This window comes from Argiope bruennichi, chromosome X1 (genome assembly GCF_947563725.1).
Source record: "Argiope bruennichi chromosome X1, qqArgBrue1.1, whole genome shotgun sequence".
NCBI classification, from domain to species: Eukaryota; Metazoa; Arthropoda; class Arachnida; order Araneae; family Araneidae; genus Argiope; species Argiope bruennichi.
Window position 1 is genome coordinate 12,274,689 of NC_079162.1, and position 22,552 is coordinate 12,297,240.

At 29.4% G+C, this 22,552-nt stretch overlaps 1 protein-coding gene across 4 annotated transcripts in view; it reads left to right on the forward strand.

Moving 5' to 3' along the window:
- Positions 1-22,552, forward strand: part of LOC129959074 (leucine-rich repeat-containing protein 24-like) — a 497,442-nt gene that overhangs the window by 67,560 nt on the left and 407,330 nt on the right. For 3 of the 4 annotated variants that reach the window (XM_056071868.1, XM_056071870.1, XM_056071871.1), the window contains exon 3: positions 18,777-19,434. The exons of the other annotated variant lie outside the window; for it this stretch is intronic. The gene's annotated coding sequence lies outside the window, so the exon portion shown is untranslated. The remainder of the gene's footprint in view (positions 1-18,776; positions 19,435-22,552) is intronic. 4 annotated transcript variants of the gene reach the window in all.

The following is a 22,552-nucleotide window of genomic DNA, read 5'->3' on the forward strand; positions in this document are numbered from 1 at the left end:
CACTAAAAAGTGAGTATACTATCCAGGTGAATAACATGCATCAATGTTTCACATTGAAAAAGAAATCATTTGCCGGAACATGGAGATCTTATTATCTATTTTCGGCGCTTCGGATTTCAATAATTCTACACTCTGTTACAGGATGCTTTGTTAATGTTCAGGATTTCAGTGGCTTACCATCAGTTATTGACATTTCCTTAGCACTGGCCAAACATGAAAGCTGCCATTAGGATGTAGTTAACACAGAATTTTGTTTTCATTAGAAGCTTCTAGTTGGCGGTGGGATAATTAGATAATTCCTGGTGCATTATCATGATTAACTTTTCACTGAATTATGAAATACGTATTTCACTTTATCACAGTAAATTAATGATCCGGAGAGAGGGCACCAGCCACATTTCCGTTGTCGCCTTTTAACGAAGGCTTTCCGCCACCGCTATTGTTTAATGAAAGCAACAATGCATTCCACAATGCGTGGATTTATGGTGTATAAATCCTATTATCTATTTTAATATTTTTGCTCTGTCGAGCTTTCTTGTTTGCGCTTGGATATTTCAAAATTAAATTAAACGCTGTCCCGCTACTCAAAAGTAAATGAACATATTTCATTATTTCCAGATTGCAAATGCCTTTTATACGAATTGGATTCGTTAAGGTTCTAGTTTTAAAAATAAGCAAGAAAAGCGGAAAAAATATAGACTTTTAAATAATGGAATCGGATGTTATCTAAAATCATTCGTATTATATAATTACTCATCGGCTATTAATAAATTTATCTGATTATCTTAATATTTATTCAATGCATTACTGGTTTCTTCATATAGATAACATCCATTGTATTTTTTCGTATAATGTATGGTAAAGCCATACAGTGTTGCAAACAAATAATTCAAAATAATGATAATGAATCAATTTCTGGTGTCATTTTAATTCACATTTTTCTTTGGTCTAAATTTAACATGTCTGTCATTCAGAATTGCCTTTTAATTGCCATTTTTATCGTTAGTGGTTATACCCAAAGATTACATGTATTTTGTCTTAGAGAATATAAATTTTTATTAAATTTCAAGTGTCAAGCGTCTCCCTTGTCATGTCTCTTTATTTGTTCACCTTTTTCTACTTACCTATTTACTTTCAATATTTAAAAAAGCAATCTAATAATGTCTTCAAACTAGATTTCTGATTAATATTGAAAATTTTCATATTTTTATTCATTTGTTTTCAACGCATGATATTTTTATAAATTTTCTCCTTCTACAGATTTATTTCATTTAAATATTTTTGTTATTGACGCTCTCACACTGAAGCACAAATATAAATTAAATCATAAAAAAACTGCTGATAAATATATGAGAAAAAAATGAGAGAGATTATGCTACTGCATTATATTAAGATTTGTCAAATTTTTTGAGCAATAAATTATAGTATTTAAGGTGTTTAATATATTGGACTTTTAATTCGAAATATTATTTTTTTCAGGTATGTCGTAAATTAGAAACCGATTTCCGCTTTACTAGTCATTCTTCTGAACTAAATCATAAATTGAAAAAAAATTGCTTCCGCACTCGTTTGAAAATTATTTTAATTGAATTTTATAATTTAAGTATAACTTTAAAAAACCTCAACTTATCAAATTCCATGCAGAAACAACTATATGAAAACTAAGAATTTCCGTAGAAATAAGCTAGATGTTTATAATTTTTCCATTCTATCAAATAATGAGTACTGATAAATATATGCTCATTCTTTACTTTAAAATAGATTGCCAGAAAGTTTTCCTTTTTTTGAATTAAATTTTTAAATCAAAACTAACTTTTAATGTTAAAATGTAAACTTTTTCCTTCTCTCCTGGCTTCCTTCTTATTCGTGCACAAAGTGGCAAGCGGTTGCATTGCTCTTACTCAAACCGCGTTAAGATGCAATGAAAGCGTATTCAATAATATGAATTATTAGAGTATGTTGGTTGCGTGAGATGCTCTCTGTTTTCAGGACAGCCATGATGCTACCAAACAAGCGTCCCATCTGAGTAAAGAAAAATTAAAAGAATTCAATAATTTCATTGATTCCCTGCAATGGAGGTGCTGCTGCACATTTTAATTAATGCTATATGATTAGTCTGATTAAAACGAACTATTCTGCCTTCACGAACAAGTATTTGGTAAGATTTTTATAGCGCAAGTTTATCCCTTGAATGTTTTTATTTCTTGCAGGAAAAAGAGATTGATATTGATTTTTAACTCAAGTTTTCTTGTTATTTCCTTCGCCTCCTTTTTTCCTTTCCTTCAAGTATTTTTACTTTTCTTCTTTTCTCTAGAATTCCCTGGTTTCGCGCAGTTATACCGGGCATTTTCTAAAGGTAATCCAAAGTAGAAACTGATGGGAACAAAGAAAAGGCAGAAATCCGAACAACAGTCAATGTCAGCTTTGTATTGTGCTGATAGACCCGACTGCTTGCGATCCATATGGTACTATTCTTCAATAATGAGCATACTTCTGTCTTTCCAGTTGTTTCCCGTTCTTTGCGAAAAAATATGTTTTCAAGGTGTTCCAGAAGTGATTTTAACGACATTTCGCCTTTTGCTTTTTCTTTATTTTGTCGAACGAAAGGCAAAAAAAAAAAAAAAAAAAAAAAAATGTATTTTAACTACTTCTCGGAGTTCTTTTTCTACTCAATTTCATGCAATAGATAATTTTATCAAAGTTATAATGATGCAATGCTCTTCCAAGTTTTAAGAATGTTCAAAGAAACTATTGTTTCAAGACGTATATATGCGAGGCGACGTATATTTTCAGGCGTATATATGCGAAGAAAAGGTTATATGAGCAAGAATTTTTTTACAATTGACATGAAAAAGGTATGTAGCGAAGATATCAGAAGAAAAAAACATTTTAAATCAATAATTTTAAAATTACTGAATTTTCCTTAAAGCTATTACATTTATATATTTTCTTACAGAGTACAGAAAAAAAAAATTAGAGAAGGAACACTGTAAAGGAAATTCTAAAAGTTTCTAGCAATTTTCGCATTTGTGAGATTCGCAATGAAAAACAATTTCAAAATTTTCGCTGGTCTTATTTCTTTCTATAGATTTCGAATAAAACGAATAATTTTGTCTAGGAGAAACATTACGCATAATGGATAAAATTCAAAAGTCAAGTCTCTTATGTCACAAAAAAAAGGAGTTTTAAACTTTTCTGTCATTTCACTATTATGATATTGTCACATTTGAAAGGCTGCTCAATAACCTATTCACAAAATTTTTATTTATGTTATTTATTGAAAACAAATATTTAATAACTTATGTTAAAGAAATCAGCTTCTCAAGTTAGAGACTAAATTGAAAAGTTAAAAAGTGTCACAATCACACTTTCTTTTAGTTTAATTGAAGTGAAAGAAATTAAATCTTTATTAAAGGAGTTAAATTAGTACAGATTAAAATAATGAATAATTTTCGCTAATTTATTTAGCAATAGATGAAATCAATTTTCAAAATTTTTACTTTGCTAATAATTTTTGAAAAACCCTCTGTGTTTAAAAATTAACTGATTATTCTTGATGATTTTTATCTAGTTCTCGAGCCACTTAACATTTGCTGACTTACATTATGAAATATTTCTATTGAAGTATAAACATTAGCTGAGTGCCTAGATTTGTGATTTTTGCTTTCATATTGGAGAATTTCAACGTTTCCTACGGTTTACGAATTTTGAATTTATCGAGGCCCCTTAGGGTCCCACCTAAAGAAGATGGATACATGCATCCCAACTCCGATATATCCAGGGATCTCGTCTTTTCCCAAGGGATTTACTGTCTATGGTAAATATGGGGGTCGCGCGTCCCAGGTTGCCTTAGCGATCTTTCTCTCACTTCCAATTTCTTAATTTCCATTTTCTTTTGGTTTTGTATTGCGCCCTTTTCAAATTTATTTCCGCCTTCTGTTCGATGTATTATTTAAACACTAAATCCATGTGTTGACCGCGCATGGCGACCCGTTAAGGGGAAAGTGGAATCCTAGGGTTCCTATTGCGTTTCCTTTGGCCCATGTTTTTCTGTAAGTCGAAAGGCCCACTCCTGCCCAAACAAAAGTTCCCGATGGGGGAGTGCGTCCATCGTCCCCTTCTGCGAAGGAGAACACTGAAGAGGAAAAAATGTTTGTCATCACCTTAAAGGAAGGATCACTCAAAACAGTTTCGTCTATACTAATTCATAATACTATCTTAAGTATGGTCGGAAATGTGAAATCAATCAAAAAGTGTAAAAATAGAAATATACTTATTGAAACTGCTAATTCTCAACAAGCCATCTTGATAATGGATTTAAAAAAGATTGATGAAAAGGAAATTTCCAAGACCACCCACCATTCATTGAATAAAGCAAAAAGTGTAATTTCTGAATCGGAATTTCAACGAGACACCGAAAAGGACATAATGGAATATTTAAAAGACCAATGTGTTTCTGAAGATAAAATAATATCTATTCGTAAAGATGGCCAATTTTTCCCTACCAAACATTTAATTTTGACATTCAACACTCCCAAAATGTGTTCGTATAATATATATAAATTGTCCTGTTCGTCCATACATCTCAAACTCTTTCGCTGCTATAAATGCCAAATGTTTGGGCATTCAATTCAGCCTTGTAGTGGAAAAGAAACATGTGTCAGATGTTTGCAGGCAGCTATTGGCCACACGAGTGACTCTTGTGAATTTGATCTTTTTTGCATTTATTGTAAAGGGGCACCCTGCTTACGCTAGATCATGCCTGTGCTTTAAAAATGATAGAGATTCAGGCTATTAAAGTAAAGCAGAATGTGTCCTTTGGGGAAGCGTAGAAAATTGTTTCAGACAGAACTCCAAAAACTGGAATCTCTTTTGCATCCCTAGTTAAACCTATTTTTACGTGTACATGTAAACAAATGGAATTATCTTCCAATAAACTTGATGATGGTATGGTAAACAGCCAGCAATGAATTAGAACTTCCGTAAAAACTCTGAATCCAAAATCACCATTAATACAAATCCCCTTTTACTTTTCAATAATGGAAATGGAAAGCAAATAAATGACAGTTTAAAATCAAATCAACCACCAATCCGTTTTACTATATCAAAGGTAAGTCAAAATCTTGAAGTATAAACAATGAATCGCTTCTAATCGAAAGCCAAACAGCAAAATAATAATCTTGCTGTAAGCATGAAACAACTTTCGCATCCTACCCTTGACACAAAAGTAAAGCAAAGGTCGAGAAATTTGGGGAAAGAAATCAAAGCAGCAAAAAAATTAGAATTTCAACACAGAGATAAAAGGACCCGAAACATAAGAAAGTGCATATTCAAAAAAAGATTTTTAACGTTAGCCGTGAAAACCAATACTGATGTTGATTTCGTCAAAGGCTTTCCACCAGATGATAAAGACATTCTGTCTAATGCCTTTGAGGAACCTTGTATTTCTGGTCTTACGTAAAATTCTGTTCTCTTTTCTTTATGGATCTTAATCTAGTTTCATGGAACTGTCTTAGTTTCCGCTCTCATAGTAATGATATCAAAAATATTGTTATGAAATATCAATCAATTTGTATTGCACTGCAGGAAACCTATTTAACACCTGAAAAAAATGCTAAAATTAAAAATTATTGCATACTAAGGAAAGATAATATGCAGAATAATCATGCGGTGGGTGGAGTAGCTTTACTATATTCCCAACACTTTCCATCCAAACCTTATGATACCACACTACAAGCAGTTAGCAGTTGTCATGCAAATAGACATGAAAATACTTTTAGCAATTTGAGCTATTTATATTAAACCAAATCAAACTCTCAATCAGAATGAACTAAATAAACTTGGAAGCCAACTCCCTGCACAATTTATTATTATGGGAGATTGGAACGGCCATAATTCGATTTGGGAAAGTCGAGATACGAACTCTCGAGGAATCCAGGTTGAGAAATTTATCTCGGACTATAATTTATGTCTGTTAAATGATTCGGCTGATAGATCCATTCATGCACCGACAAGAACTTTTCATACTCTAGAAATTGGGATTAACTTTTCATCAATCTTGACAAAATAGAAATTTGGAGTCGAGAAGAATTTGCATAATAGCGATCATTTTCTGATTGTATTATCACATAAAGCCAACGGTATTCCCATTCCTGAACAACTTCGACATTTCATTTTTGATAAAGCCAATTGGCAATGATTTAAGCAACTTTCTGAGATAACTCCTCATATGTCCATTTACGGGACATTGGTGCTGCAGGTGAAGCTGTAGTAAAATGTAGTATGAGATCTGCAGAGGCCTCTGTTTCAAAAACTTCAGGTAAGTTTTAAAAAAATTAAGCGAACCATGGTAGAATGAGCAGTTTCTTAAGCTATTAAGACCCCCAAAAAAGCTTGGAATCGATTTCGAATATATCTATCTAACAATAATATCATAGCTTTCAAGCATGCCAAAGCAATTTCTAGACTAGTGAGACGGCAAATTCAGGAAGAGACATTTCAGAAATATTTACATTCAATTAGAGGTAGGAATACCTCGAAAGAATTACGGCAGAAAGTGTGGAAAATTATGGGAGCATCATATACAGGGAAATCACTTTCAATTATGAATTATACCGGATAAATTTTATTCCGTGTCAAGGATATTGCAAATGTACTTGGGAAAACATTTGCAGAAATCTCGAATGACAAGTTTTATTTCAAAGATTTTATTACTCACGAAAGACAGAAAGAAAAAATAAAGCATAACTTCGAATCCTTCTCCAACAAACTTTGCAACACTAAATTGCTATACATGAACTTAAGGAAGCTTTAAATAATTCGCCTTCCTCATCTCCAGGGTCAGACGGAATAAATTATTACATGCTACAAAATCTAAATGAAAAACTCTTTATCATTAATATTAACAATTTTTAATCGAATTTGGAACGAACAAGTTTTTCCTACATCTTGGAGAAAATCTATTGTGGTTCCTATTCCTAAAGCTCGAAAAGATCCGCAAAATCCGTCTAGTTATAGACTCACAACTCTAATCAGTTGTTTATGCAAACTCATGGAAGGAACGGTAAATAAGCGATTGATATACATTTTGGAAAAAAATATCCGTTCTAAATCTCTAAATGGCTTTAGATATGGGCGTAATACCCAAGACAACGTTTTGCAAGTTGAAACGGCGATACTTTCATGACTAAGAAACATTTACTTTCGGCTTTTTTTGACATGGGCAAGACCTACGATAGGGCATGGAGGGACGGTATTTCAAATGATCTTTACAACATGGTATTCAGTAGCAAGCTCCCAATTTTTATTAAAAATTTTCTTTTCACAAGAACTTTCCGGGTTCGCGTTAGCGATGTTTATTCAGACGAGTTTTATCAACATGAGGGTGAGCCCGAGGGAAGTGTATTGAGGAGGATTTATTAAAATTAATGACATTATCAAACAGTTATTTCTATACGTGCATGGCTTGCTTTATGTTGATGACTTCCAGATCTATTGTGCAAGTTATTTATGGAAAGGCAAATTCAAAATGTGATGACAAGTATAACAGAAAGGACAAATAAAAAAGGATTTGTTTCCTCTGTTGATAAAACTAAGTGTGTGAGACTTGGGTTTCATCCATATCCAGAGATTTTGCTGTATTATCCCAGTGGCGACAGAAGAAAAGTCTCTAGGTATGTTCTTTGGTTCAAAGCCCACATTTAGCTTACGTTTCGGATCTGGAAAGTAAATGCAGCAAAGTACTGGATCTTTTAATAGTCATCTGTAATAAAACATGGGAAGCTGACTTCCACTCTCTTCAAAAAATTTATAGATGCTTGGTTCTATCCAAACTTGATTACTGTAATATAGTTTAAGGGTCTGCTGCTAAATCAGTATTACTGTCCTTACATACTACATATCATCAGGGTCTTCCACATATTGCAGCAGCATTTCGTACATCTCCAGTTGAGAGCCTGTACGTCATCAGGAATGGATTTCCATTGAAACTCAGATGTGAAAAACAACGTATGAAGTACTTTTTCAAAGTCAAAAGTAATCTCAAGCACCCAATGTATGACGCAATATTGAATCCAATTTTGGCATACAATATGCAAACAAACCTTCTTATACCACATCGTTTGGACATAAGAACAATACTTAATTACCATAATGTTGAAAACATTCCCCCGCTAACCAATGAGAGACCCTGTCTTCCATGGAGTAATTTTAATATTTTCATAATAGATTAATTTAGTAAGTTAACGAAACAAGAAACTTGTAGAAGCAAATGGTTAGGAGATTCCAATCCTCATTTGCTTGCATTATTGGGTGATCCTCCTCATACTCGTCTTCTCTCATTCTTTGCTGAAATGGGCTTTGTGAAGGTCATCTAATTCTGTACTCTTGTGGTTCATCAGTGCCCTGCATGCTTCTTTTATTTTTTTTTTATATCATAAGCACTTCTATCCTATTCATGCAGTGCTTGGTGCAATATGGATTATCTCGGCCCTTTTACCACGAAACAACAACTCTCTCACTCACTCGCATTTATCGAGAATACGGCGACATGAAGCTACATTTGGAAGACTGTAGCATATTTCTGATTAATTTTATCCCTTTGTTTTTGTAAATCAGCAATAATTATCAACAACACAAAATTCTATATGCGTATTAATAATTTATTTTCCAATTAATTATTGCTTACATTAGTATTTGAAATGCGTAGTTAATTAAGGCTTTAAAATTAAAGCTATTCGAAATTGTTGGCACATTTATCGTGATAAAAACATTAAAATTCGCTATTCTCTCACATATGTCAAAAATGAGATTCCCTGGAATACAATTCTAACGCTTTTACATTTTCCATTTTCGAATGGTAAAATTTGAATGATCAAATTGCCTCAATTAAAGATATAAACGATATTCATGATATATTTACGATGCAGAGAATGTCTATTTTTAAAAAAAATCATTTATTTTTCTGTAATTGTTTCCCAAAAATGGTTGAAAAAGTACGCACATATATTAAATACAGAAATCGAGGTAACGCAAATTTTATTGCTATTTAAAAATATGGTATTTTTCAACAATGAATATAGATAATAAATATTTACAGAAACAATTTATAATATCCCGATTTATTTATTTAATCTGTTAAACAGGCAGTTAATTAATTAAATAAAGTTTTCAGCCTTGTGATTACCAGAGAGTTATTGGTAGCAGGGACAAATAAGATATAAATTTTACTCTATGGAATTCACGAACTTGAATCGATTATGTGTTGTCTGTTTTGAGGATGATTAAAAGCATTTTTTGCGCTTATTCCAATATGTCTGCAAATCAAGAGCTATTCAAATCGAGAGTTTTTATGAAATATTTCATTAATTAGCAGTATATACAATAGATGCAAATGATTCTGTGTTACCATCTGAAAGTTCTCCATTCTCTCTTGTACACTTTTCTTTTCCTATAAAGACCTATGATATTCCAAAGAGACAAGAAATTATATATATATATTTCCTTTCATTCGTTAGAAAACATTGGAAAGTTAACATTTTTTAAGTCCACACAAATTATCCTTTTAGCGTTCATGAAACCTAATTTTCTCCATGACTAATTATATCTCATTGGACTCTTCTTTCAATCATCACTAGACTTACTGTGTAAGAGCAAATGTTTACTTTTTTATGCATGTATCCGAAATCTTTATCCATGTTTTTTTTTATCTATGTATCGGAATAAAATATTTTCATTAAAATGTTAAATATTTAGTGACACCAAATCTCAAAAAGTAGAGCCGATAGAAAAATGTATTATTATATTTGAAACATCATATCAAATAGAAGAAAAATCCATTTATAAATTCCAAATATCAATAATAATTTGTTTTTTGTTTGTCTACCCTTTAGAAAATGAATGTATACTTAAAATGTTCACTTGTAATATTTTTAAATTCCCATTTAAATATTTAGAAATGCAAATGCAGGGAAAATATGATACTTGTATCATAATTTCCTTTATTTAAATGTGAATGGGTAAAGAAAAAGTTGTTATAAAACTGTGATTAAAAAGACATCCATTTTAAAGGTCGGTCTAATACAAATATCACAACAATAATTAAATGTCTCTTGTTAAAGTCTTAATTTATTACTGCCAATTGCTATTTTATTTCAATTTTCTGCTTCAAATTGTAGAATGTTAATAAAAGTGTTTTTCTTTACTTATTAGAAATTAATTAATTTATCTTATGAACTCAGTTAGAAAGTTCTTTTTCAGGGAGGGGGGTTGATTGGAAAAGTTTCATTTGCTTCTTGATTTCTTGGCTGGTTTTGATTTATGTATCCATACTGAAAATTTAAATAATTTCATTACTTTTAAATTTTATATCTACACTTAATATAAAATGAATATCTCTGAATAAGAGAATGTACAGTAAGGTAATTATTTACGATTCAAAGATAATTTAAATAAATAATTTAATTATCTATTTAAATTATTCATCTAATAAGAATCCATCTAAATAAGAAATCCATCAAAATAGAATATATGTTTCACAAAGAGATATATATGAAACTGTACTTATTATTATACGACATTTAATTAGAATGACGATTGCGACTTCTAGATAGTTGAAAAATATAAATAGGTAGTTTTCTAATATTACAAAAATAATTCTAGGTAGTTTACAATATATAATACAAATATAAATTTATAGTCTTACCATATAGTCTCAGTCTGAATTACTCTCAATGTAATAGTCTGATATGGTACAAAGCAAATAGAGATAAACACTTTCTTAAATGTTCCTTTAAGAAGTTTTGCACCATGAGATTTTGCAGAATATTAATCTCATCCATAGTTTTCAGTAAATAAATGCACTTTGCAGCCATTACTTTCAAGGTTCCAAAAACTAATTTTAAATTATGCTTGTTAGTTCACATGGTAATAAGCATTTGAGTCAGGATCACAAATGTAGCAGATTAAAGTACATAATGAGCTCTTTCATTAGCAGTGAGCTTGATCCACTGTAAAAGGATTAAAATCCAAAAAGGAAAACTGGTCTCCAGATGACTGATCAGATCCCTTATTTATGATAATTGCATGCAGAGAGAACGAGATACCGAACGTAATTGACAAATCCTAGCCAAATGCTCGTATCTATAATAGGTGTGCATCGCTTTGCACGGCAAACAAGATTCCGAGTAGGAAAACTGATTACACACTTAGCTAAGCCTCGAAAAGTAAAGTTATGGTCGCTAACCTAATGAACGGAACTGTTTCTGGACCTGCAGTAGAGAGACTATGCATTATGCAGAAAGCGTTATCTTTAGCTTTTTATAATGAAAGAAAGCTGTTCTACTATGCCGATTTGAGCTGAAAATTGCACATTTAAACAGATCTTCGAATTATTCTTATTTATATGTTCTAGATTATGAAATGATCACTCAAATAACGATTAATACGTTTAAGCCTATTCTGAAAGAATCGTTATATCATTAGTTTTCACAAAATCTAAAAAGTGTTCTATTTAATAAAGCTCAAGAAATAAATCCTCTTAGTAATTTACGAAATAATGCCAGAATTCTTATGCATTTAAACGTGAATTACATTTTACAACCAATATTAGAGTGAAATTAAAAATGACTAAACTAAAAAATAATTAAAACTAATTTTTTTTAAAAACCAACAATTATTTTTTGAGAAATATGCATGAAAATATCAATCAGAACTCAACATATTTTTGAAATGCTTAAAATTCTCATCTTCAACATTTTATAGATTTTTTATTGTTATTGGTTTGCATTTGATATCCGCTTACTTGGGAATAACCTCATTTTATGTTAATAAGTTCATATGCTTACTGGCATCAAGAAACAACTGTTCAACAGCATCAAAGAAAAAAAACCTGTTGAATGTTATTTCAATTCCAAAAAAGAATACATTTGTACGGAAATATAATTTCTCGAGCTTACTACATTCAAAATTAACTGTTCACCAAAGACTATTTATGAATCCACAGTTAATTTGCTTAGAATTATTCTTTCTGATAATTCTAGTACTCTGCCACATCGATTTATTTGGCAGATCAGCATTTCCAAAGTAATTTTATACTTATAAGTGTTGATAATTACGCAGATGCATCAAAAAGTTACAGAATTAGATCTGCAGAAGGTTAAGAAATCTCATCATAGAATTGTTACATAATGCAGCTGATAATAACAATATAATGATCTCGATTTTGATTTGGTAGTTGTGACTTTGGAGTAGTAACATTGCGAACCATTGAGGTGAAGCTTTTGGATTACATGTGGAATTAAAATATTGGGTCATGTAGGTCTTTTTTTAACTCTGCATTAAGTCACCAAAACGCAGCACGAAATTAAGCTTACCACAATTATGAAAAAGTACGCCAAATATGTTAGCGTCAAGAAATGTTTGATTCTCTATAAAGCTCCTAACAAAGCAATTTAAGTAATAGAAAGCTACTATGTGACAATGGATCACAAAATTCACGTTATAACAACTTCCAATGAAAACCTCTTGAGTCCTGATATCAACAATGAATTATATAATTTATTAATTATTGAGGTAATCCATTCTTAATGCAACAAAACGTATTGGTCAAATGCTGCAAATAATAATTAATGTTTATGTAAAAGTTTTCTTCTATAACACTTGGATAAGCTACAGTATTTAACAAATTTTAATTTAATTTATTTAATATTATTTTAAACTCTAAAAGCACTTTGATAAACATGGTAGAGATTTTCAAAAATGCTGTTTAACATCTCCAATAGGCTATGCCAGAACTAAAAAGTTTTGAGTGAAACCGGAATCACGTAATGTAATTTGTTGGTTCTCTACAGAGCTTGAATCCGAAGCTTTTGATGCATCGATTAAAGCTGCAATCAAAATCACTTTATCTTGCGGCGTTTTGCGATGTTAATGAGTAGATGTTTGGCATAAAAGTCCTTTTCTGATTAAAATTAAATGGAATTCCAGAACATAGCAGCTTGATTGCGATTTTTGCTACAAATTATGCTTGAGATGATAAAGAAAAAAATTGAATCCGATGCGGAATTTAACTCAAATTTACAAGGATAAGAAATATGCTTATTTCTCCATTGCAGAATATTTCAATGTGTATTAAGAAGAATTTTAAATTATTGATTTTTAGTAGGTAATATATATAATTCACGAAAAAAGGAATATAGAAGAACAATATTATTATTGAAAGTTATTGCAAATGCAAGTTGCATATTTCCTTCACTGATAATTATTATATAGCTAAACAAATTTTTAAAAGAAGATTTGATGCACTTATTAAGCTATATATCTTTTGATCAAATAATTATACTCATTTAATTTGGTATCTAATATATTATAATTACAACCTTCGCAATTGAGAATTCATAATAAAGCCTAAACTAAGATCCATTTTTTACAAAAAAAAAAAAAAAAAAAAAAAAAAAAAAAATTAACGTCCTATCACATTCAGTAAATTATTTTTTTACAGATTTGGTTATTTCTCTTCATCCTCGAGGAAAATACTCTATCTTAATTCCAGCTGTAACAGATTAGCAAATTGCTGACATTCAAAATGCTTTTTTTTTGTCTTATATCTTCATTACATTACTCATGAGATTGCATTATTTCTTTAAGCATGCTGCTTTGGAAAGTTGATTTATTTTTTAACGACTCAAATGCTTTATACATAATATGCTTACTTTCCAATGGACTTAATAACCGTTTATGGTTTTAAACAAAGGACTAAAAAGCTGAATTTTAATACAGTTTCGCCTTGGTTTCTATTTATTTGTATATACGAACTGATAGAAGTTGAGCTATAATAAAAGTTAAAACTGTATTTTTCTCATTTAAATTGTCCATTTCACATTTCATATCTGTATAAAAGCAGACACAAAGTGTTATGAATATTTAATGGCATGAAATGTATTACTAACTTAAAGATGCTTATTTTATTTTATTCGATTCGCATCAAATAGTAAAGATTCATTTTTGAAAATTATTTTTGAAACAGACAATTAAACTGATATCTACAATGCATGTTCAAGAAGAAACTCTACCATCTCAACGTATTATTTTATCATTTATTCCATTTATTAATAATTTTCCTTAAAAAATTAAAATGTCATCTACGATTTATTAATTTTTTCTTAATTGTTCTTATATTTTTCAACCCGAAACTGTTTGAGTGATAAATAGTTTAAAAATAATTTATGTATTTAATGGTAATATTTAGAGTTGAAATTAGCTGTATGTTTAATGTAGTTTAAAATCCAGCAATTCTGTCAAAAAAAAAAAAAACATTCGCATTTTTTTAAAATTTTTATTTTGAATTGATCTTGTCAGTTATTAAATTATAGCTCACTTATTGAAGTTTTATATCAACATCTTTTGAAAATCGTATGCGATAACTTTAGAAATTCGAAATTGGTATATCTAGAAATAAACACATTCGAAATTTAAAATAAATACATTCCAAAACATTGAGATTTGTGGTTAGTATTTGTTATATCTATTAAAAAAAATTACAGTCTCTTATACAAAGAGAAAATATTATCATAAATATAAAGCAAAGTGCTTTACAATTTAAGCGTTTATAACGTTCAAATAAATCGAATATTAAAGTAATATTTTTTTATAAAAAGATGTTATAAAATGTCAATACATTTGTATCTTTGAATCACATCGAAAAAAGATCAATATTTTTTATAGTGCAGAATATATGCATAGAAAATTTTATTTTGTGAGATTTATTTACCGATTTGAATGTATTCTGGTGAAATTCTGAAAGATGATATTAAATGAAATGAATTCTATCATAAGCCCATCTGGAAAATGCTGTTGACTTACCAGGTCACTGGCATTCTTTCGGAAAAACAAATATATATTTTTGAAATATTACCATATGTTTTCATTACGAAGTAATTAATACTTTCTTAACTTTTGTGCAAGAAAATGTCTTGATTTATGTATTTAATCTTCATTTATATATTTAAGCTATTTATTTATAAATATAATATTATTATTTATATTATTTAAATAAGGTTTTCGCATTTGAGATAAAATTATCTTACGCTTCATCACTCAAGCAGATTTAAGGTGACTAGAAGAAACCCATTCTCCAGTTTCATAAAATTGAATTTTTACATAAAAGCGCTGCAGACACGAATATACATTAAATACTTTTACAGCAATCACTAATACAGAAATATTGTAATTTCATTAACATTAAGTATCAAAAAATATTCGTTATTATATTTTGAATATGAATCATTTCTGATTTCAAAAGAGAAAAGAAATGTCGAATAAAAATTCTAGAAAGCGCAGGTTATTGAACGTTTGAATAAGTTGTCTATAACTATCTATGGATAATATTCCTTTCCATATTCCAAATTTACAACTTATGCTTGGAAAACTATCTATTTAGGACAAGTTAATATAGTCTTTTATATTACAGAGGTTCAAATATTTTCTCCAGATTAATTACACTATAGCAATGTTACATATTTATTCTTTTATTAAACTTACATTAATATTCTCTCTTATTTCCACCAATTTACATTTAAATATTGGTGCTGCAAAAACAAACATCTTGAATTAAATAAGTTTTTCATGATTGGGATTACTGCTAATTACTTTTCCTTTGTTCCAACAACCGAAGGATGTTAAAATGTGTTGAAACAAAGTTTTATAGAGGGAAAACTGTAGAATATGCTATATTAAATAGTCCTTAGAAATCACGTCATAATATCAAAACATAAAGGAATAATCATGCATCAAAATAAAAGTATAGAATCTCAAATATTGATATGATGCAGATTCATGTTCCATGGCTAAATTTTTAAGAAAGTTTTCGACAAGGTGTGAATAACTAATTCAAGTATGATTATGACATTTGAAAGTCCAAAAGAATATCAGAAGTCTTGGAATCACTGAGCATAAATAATGCATCAAGTTGATATGTTCTTAAAAAAATATGATTTACAAGTTCTTAAAAAAATATGATTTTAAATGATCTGTGCTAGTAAAAATCTGGCTTTGTGGTAAATTCTTAGATTCCAACACATTCCTTTTTGGTTTGAAATTCTAAACATATGTATAAAAAATTAAACTTTTATCTTCAACAATAGAAGACAAATAAATGTGCTATGAAAAGATCAAGAGAAGACAAAGGAAGAGAAAAAATTATGGACAATAAAATGAAAGGTAGGTTATTATGATATACATTTATCAATTTTCTTTTTCTACTCTCTTTATTATTTTAGTATTTGTAGTTTTTTATTCAAGGTAAGTACTTTTCATTAAAATCCGGGTACATTATCCTACTCACATACCAAAACCTCATTAGCGAAAAACTATATATTTTCCCTCTTCATGATTAAAATGATATAATTTAATGGTGGAAGCAATCTTCGTTCAGAAATGCCGAAGAATCTCCTGAAACCTAATTATTTTGAAATGGCGAACAAAGAAAAACGAATTGTTTTCTTCGGTGCATTATAATACAAGAGGTCAAATAAACATCTAAATTATGGGCATATATTAGTTTCTATAAATTCTTCATTCATTGATGAATTTTTTACTCGATATTAAAGTCTCAAGATTATTAGATGGATCAAGTATATTTACAAAAATAAGATCTTTCAATTCATGGAAATCATACTGTGAATTTCATTCTTGTCTCAAAAAGGATCAAAGAATACAGATAAATTTATAAGGCCTGTGGCTTATTTTCCTGTCATCGAGTGACACAGCTGTTATAGAGCATGATTTGAAAAAAAATTAATCATAAGTTATTCTAATGGCATCGTTGAAAATTTAAGAAATTTATAAATATTGATCGTATACTCGTAATGGCACTGTAATAAATATAAGAAATTTGTTTCATTTCAATATAATGTTTCTAATTCTATGAAGTAAAATTCCATTTGTAAATGCATTCTTAATGATGTTATAAAATGTATTATTTGTACTGTGTTGAATGCTTTATAATAATCCATATATACAATGGGATTTCAAAGTACTGACGTCTGTCTTCAATATCGCAACAAAACAGTTTAAAATAGTAATTAACTTTAAAACGAGGAAAATATTTATAATTTAAAGTGAATTAAAATTAACCTTATAGTGGAAATAAGTTAATTTTCAAGTTAAGAATTGAAATGGAATTTAGAATAATTCTAAGCAATCTCATACAGCAATTTAAAGCAAATTTTAAAAAGCGGTTTTAATGATTTTCTGTCGCTTCTATGTGTAAAACATTTTATTATTTGGATTAAATACAGCCATTATACAAACTTTCGTTTCAAACGAATTACTTTGATGTAAATTTGAAATTATTGGCAAAATACTTGAAAAAATTATTGAAATAAAATTCTTTCTTCCTATTGATGACTAACACTCTCCCATCAAAATTATTGTTTGGTAGTAAAAAAAATAACTGAAACAGAAGTTATAATCATTTAGATTGAAATTATACATTTTCTCCAGATAAATGAATTATAAATGAATAATAACGTAATAATTTTATCTTAATCGTGTTGCCATTTGGAAAGATGTAAGTGCATTATAGGTGTTTATTGATTATTAAAAGTAAACTGTAGCAGTGTTTCAAAATATTTTCACACAGGAAAGAGTTCATATATGAAAATGCAAACAATAATCCATATATTATTACGCATAATTAAGTACTCTTGACCTTGGATATAATCCTAATGTATTTAAATATATATATCTTAGAGGAAAAGAATAATGCCTTATTTGTAATGAATTTGTATAATTCAAATAGATCCAAACCAACGAAATCTGTAGTCAAAGACAAACCAAACTGATAGAATCTTAGAGGTAATGAATAGCCGGATCAACATTGACTGATACTGGAACTTCGAAGAGAGCTATAAGTTACAAAATTTTCTCTTTATATACAAAAAGTTTCAATACATGGAATTATTTCTTCCTGATCTAGCTGGGTTCAAACGGAGGCTATTCTTCTAATATTTTTGATTGTCATTCTTTTTATAAATTGCGAGATGTAAAAATCTAAATGCACAGAATAAAAATTTGATACAAAGTAAAATAATTCTTTAATGCAGCTGAAATTTCAGTATATGTCTCTAAAATTTAAAAAAAAATAGTTGCACCTGTTTGCCTAAAATTTCTTGCACTCTTTTATTTAATATAATAAATAATAAATATTTTTGGGAAAACGACTTTAAAAAGAAACCAATAAGATTATTATTTCTCAGAAAACTGATTAAGTAAGCTATATCAATAAAACGGAAGTTCATAAACTTGAGTAATCGAAATTAAAAATTATACTTTTATATCATTATCATATTACTATGTTCCGGATAGAAGTTTGAATTTTCAATATTTTTTCGACCTCTTAACAGTTATAATGGGACTGATGATCCGACTCTTATCTATCTATCTATTTAGAAGGGAAGACATATCCATTGTTGCCAGTACATGATTTGGAAAATGCATTTATACATATATATGCAAAAGGTATGTCCAGATGTTTCGTGAATCAAGTTGAGCTGTCTTACCTTTATAAAAGAAAATTGATGCCAGAATTTCACAAATGACCTCCCTACAGAAAATATAATGCTTCACATTCATTTCGATATCTGATTGCTATACAGCACTACAGTGTACAGTTAAAGATCGCTAAATTCAGGAAACATATTTTCAAAATGATACGAATTATAGAATTTGAATGTTTTCTTAGTGTTTCTGATTAATAAAAAAAGTATTTTACTTTTCAGGATTAAAATGCACAATGGAGGAAATCAAACAAGATTCAGATGAAGACAACATCCTCATTAGTTCTGATTTGATTCTTACAAAGAAGCGTGTTTTACTTCCAAAGAACTTCAGAAGAGACTTAAAGAGTTTTAAGGACCTCATAGAAACGGAACGCAAATGGAAATATCGTAAAAAGACTTCCAAGTTTCAGTAATGTCATCAAAGTCAATCGATCTATAAAATGAATCATCTGATTGAAGCTTTCCGCTAATCTGCTTGGCTTGCAGAGCGAATCTAAGAAACAGTATCGATTTGACTTTATGTACCTTATCGTATTTCACTTGACTGTATGAAAAAGGCGAGTTAAGAGATTTAATAAATATGCAACAGGATCGAAACTGATACCAACAGATTTGAGGGAAAACTACACATAAACGGAAGGATAACTTTCACCGTATGTTTGAATAATCGATGCAACTGCAACCATTTACAGCAAAGACTGTTTCCCACCTGACTGGAAACCATTTATTTCGCTGTGCCTTATTACCATTTTTCTCCAAAAAGAGAACTAAAAATTGACTTTATTTAGTTCGATTTTTCACTTTCGACAAACGATTTGGACATTTCATTTTGAAATTGTAGTGATTGGGAATTCACTACTTATTGGATACAGGTGAAGTAAGTCAGTATACTTTTATTTTAAAAGAAATAACCAGATATTTTTCGGTTTGTTGTGAGGGCGATATTTTATTTGAATATAATACTTGTGTGCAAAATGGGTATCATTACTTTTTCAGGATTTGAAAAGATCATATTAATGAAAGAGATTCAACCAATTAATTCATTTCAAATTTTTTGGTTAATAGATCGAATTTTATAGAGACACAGCAATGTTACCTCCCAGACGTTATTTTGAAGAAAACGAATTTTAACGATTTGCAATGAAACGAATCTCGTGTTTCTCTTGTAATTAAATTTGTGTTCTAATCAAAAGCGTATCAGATTACGCTTTTAGGATTATTTGATGCTTGCTGTTAATTATTCTAAATCCTTAACGTAATGATGATTTTATTGTGAATTACAACGTCTCTCTCTCTTTTTAAGTTAAATCTATACTTCACAAAGCAGTAATTAGTAAGTAACAGTAAATTTGGAACATAATTTTATAATACTATATTTATGAAATCAAATAAACTATCTCAAGATTATTAAATTATCATTTTATATTTGTAGATATTGATCTTGAAATTAACTACTTCGAGCATTTTCATCAATTTCGTATTTTGATTAATCAGATTGAGAGATAAAATCAAACTTATATACATTACTATTTTAAAAAAATCATCAATTGTTTTAATCATCGATTTTAAAACAAAATAAAAATAAACAACATAGTTATCAAGAGGCTGATAAACTAAAATTTAAGTTGTACATCATTAAAAATAGTTTTAATCAAAAATTAGAACTAAATATATAATATTTTGGTTATTTCTGAGGGAAAATTATTTCTATAATATTTCTAAAGTCATTTTTAAAAAAGAAATGAAGACGATAACAATTGAATTCAGCCCTGTCTCGCTTTTCGTAATTAGTTTGACTTCGAACTGCGATTGTGTCGTATCTTTTCGCGAGACCCTTTAAATAGCACAGGGGATTTCCTCTTATTTTCTTTAATATGCTTGTGTTACGTCCGATTTTTTGTCATTTTATTGTTTTTTCACTGCAGAATGAGAAATATACTTTTACAGACGATGTACTTCTTCAGAGTTTTTTCCCTACTGAATTTTTATTTGCTTTAAATTGGATAGTGATCGACATTTTTCATATACATTGATTAGACTAATGAATTAAACTTCTAATCACCTTATGGTGACCAGGTTTAATGTTGATGAACATCATCCTGTTTATTTTTAAATGGTTACTCCATATATAAATTAAAATTCATCTTGTTATTTATACACTTTTGTAGTTCAAAAACTTAACACTTTGTAAAATATTTTCTAGTATTCATTTCAGTGGTACATTCATTATTTTTTCTGAAAGGAAAGGAAATCGATTAAACTCGTTGACACTTTAAATGGTAGAATAACGTCAGTTTACACAGGAGTTTCAAACTCAAAAAGAAAAAAAAAACATGAAAGAAAGAAAATACTTCGGACATTGTTTCAGTCTTCTCTATTTTTTTTAAAGTTTCATTCTCAGAAAACAAGGAAGTAAGTCGTATTTCATCTTCTTGTAAACAGAAATGACAGCTTCCTATACAACAGTGTTTCGCGGTGAGTTTTCAGAAGAAAAAAAATTGAAAAAAATACAGGTGCAGCCAGGCGATGATAAGATGTTTTTCTCACGTAAAGAATCCAATAGTCCCTTAAGAATGATTTTTTTGCAAACTCCCTCCAGGGAACGTTTATGTGGAAAGGCAAAAAAATAAACAATTCATAAATTTTGGCTTATCCTGAAAGTTCAAACGCTTAAAGCAGATGTTCCACCTCAGAATACTTGCAATATTTGCTATTAATGGTGTGAGGCGCACAAAACACTATTCTTGAATTCAAGTTATGGTTTTCTTGCAGTATAGTGTACAATTTATAAGCAAGAGGAACAAAAATTCGATTTTGCATGACATTTCCACATTACGTAGCATTTTGTCTCTTATTATGGTCGAACTGAGGCTGAAAATTCTTCCTGCAAAGATAAAATGTCACAGGAATGATTTTATTCCCATAGATTTTCCATCCCCCCTCCCCACGGGACTTGAATAACAAAAACAATTGTGAGAAATGTTTAACAGAGGTGCAGAAAATGTTATATTATATAGACAGCATAAGTGAGTCTCAGAGATGAATCATTTTATAGTGGATGATGAATGAGCATTTAAAGTAAAAAATTTAAGGTTCTTTTCATCAAAGGTTTCAACTGTGTAAATTTGTCTTACTTTATTTCTTGAATTTTAAGCAAGAATAGAAAAGAGAGAAAGTGTAAATAATAAAATAAATAATGCGATTTAAGAGTTTCCTAGAAAACAGTTAAAAGTTTAAATTATATTCAATAGCATTAAACATTTTTATGAATTTTTTAATATGAATTTTGTGACGTTAAACTTACTGGATTATGTGTTTTCTTGATCACCGAATTTCAATACACTGATAGGTTAATGCTTGTATTACGATGTTTTAGCCTGTAGCACAATATCGTAAGAACTGAAATGAGCATTGTAAATAGCAAAGTAGGCATTATGATCCGAACTAGTAAGTTGAAACTGAGAGCTGTTGTTACACTATATTGACATTTTTGTTGGTATTGTAATCTATAAGATTTTATCGTTTCATGGATAATGAAAATCACCTTCACTTAAGTTAACCAAAATCTAAACAGATTTAACTGCGTGAAAAATCTTTTAGAGAAAAAAAAGCGATCAGTTACCCACTAATTCTTTTTAGGATTCTTGAATGTGAATGAAGAGAGAGTATGATTCTCCATAGTTAGTTACATTATAATATCAATATGAAACTGTTATAAAATTATTACTAATTTACTGATTAGATTGATTATTTTGTAGAAGAAGGAAGTCATTTTTGTGTGCGTTTAAAATATGAAGATGGATTTGTTTATATCACTTACGTGTAAATTTCAAATGAATCTATTTTATTTTAATACAAGAAAAATATAATTTGAATTATTCTCAAATAATTTATCTGTACTTTTCAATTTTTAAGGTGTTATTTTTAAACCGAATGCTAACAAACGGGAAGAAATTTTCATTACTTACAGATGCAAGAAATGCATTAAGCATCGT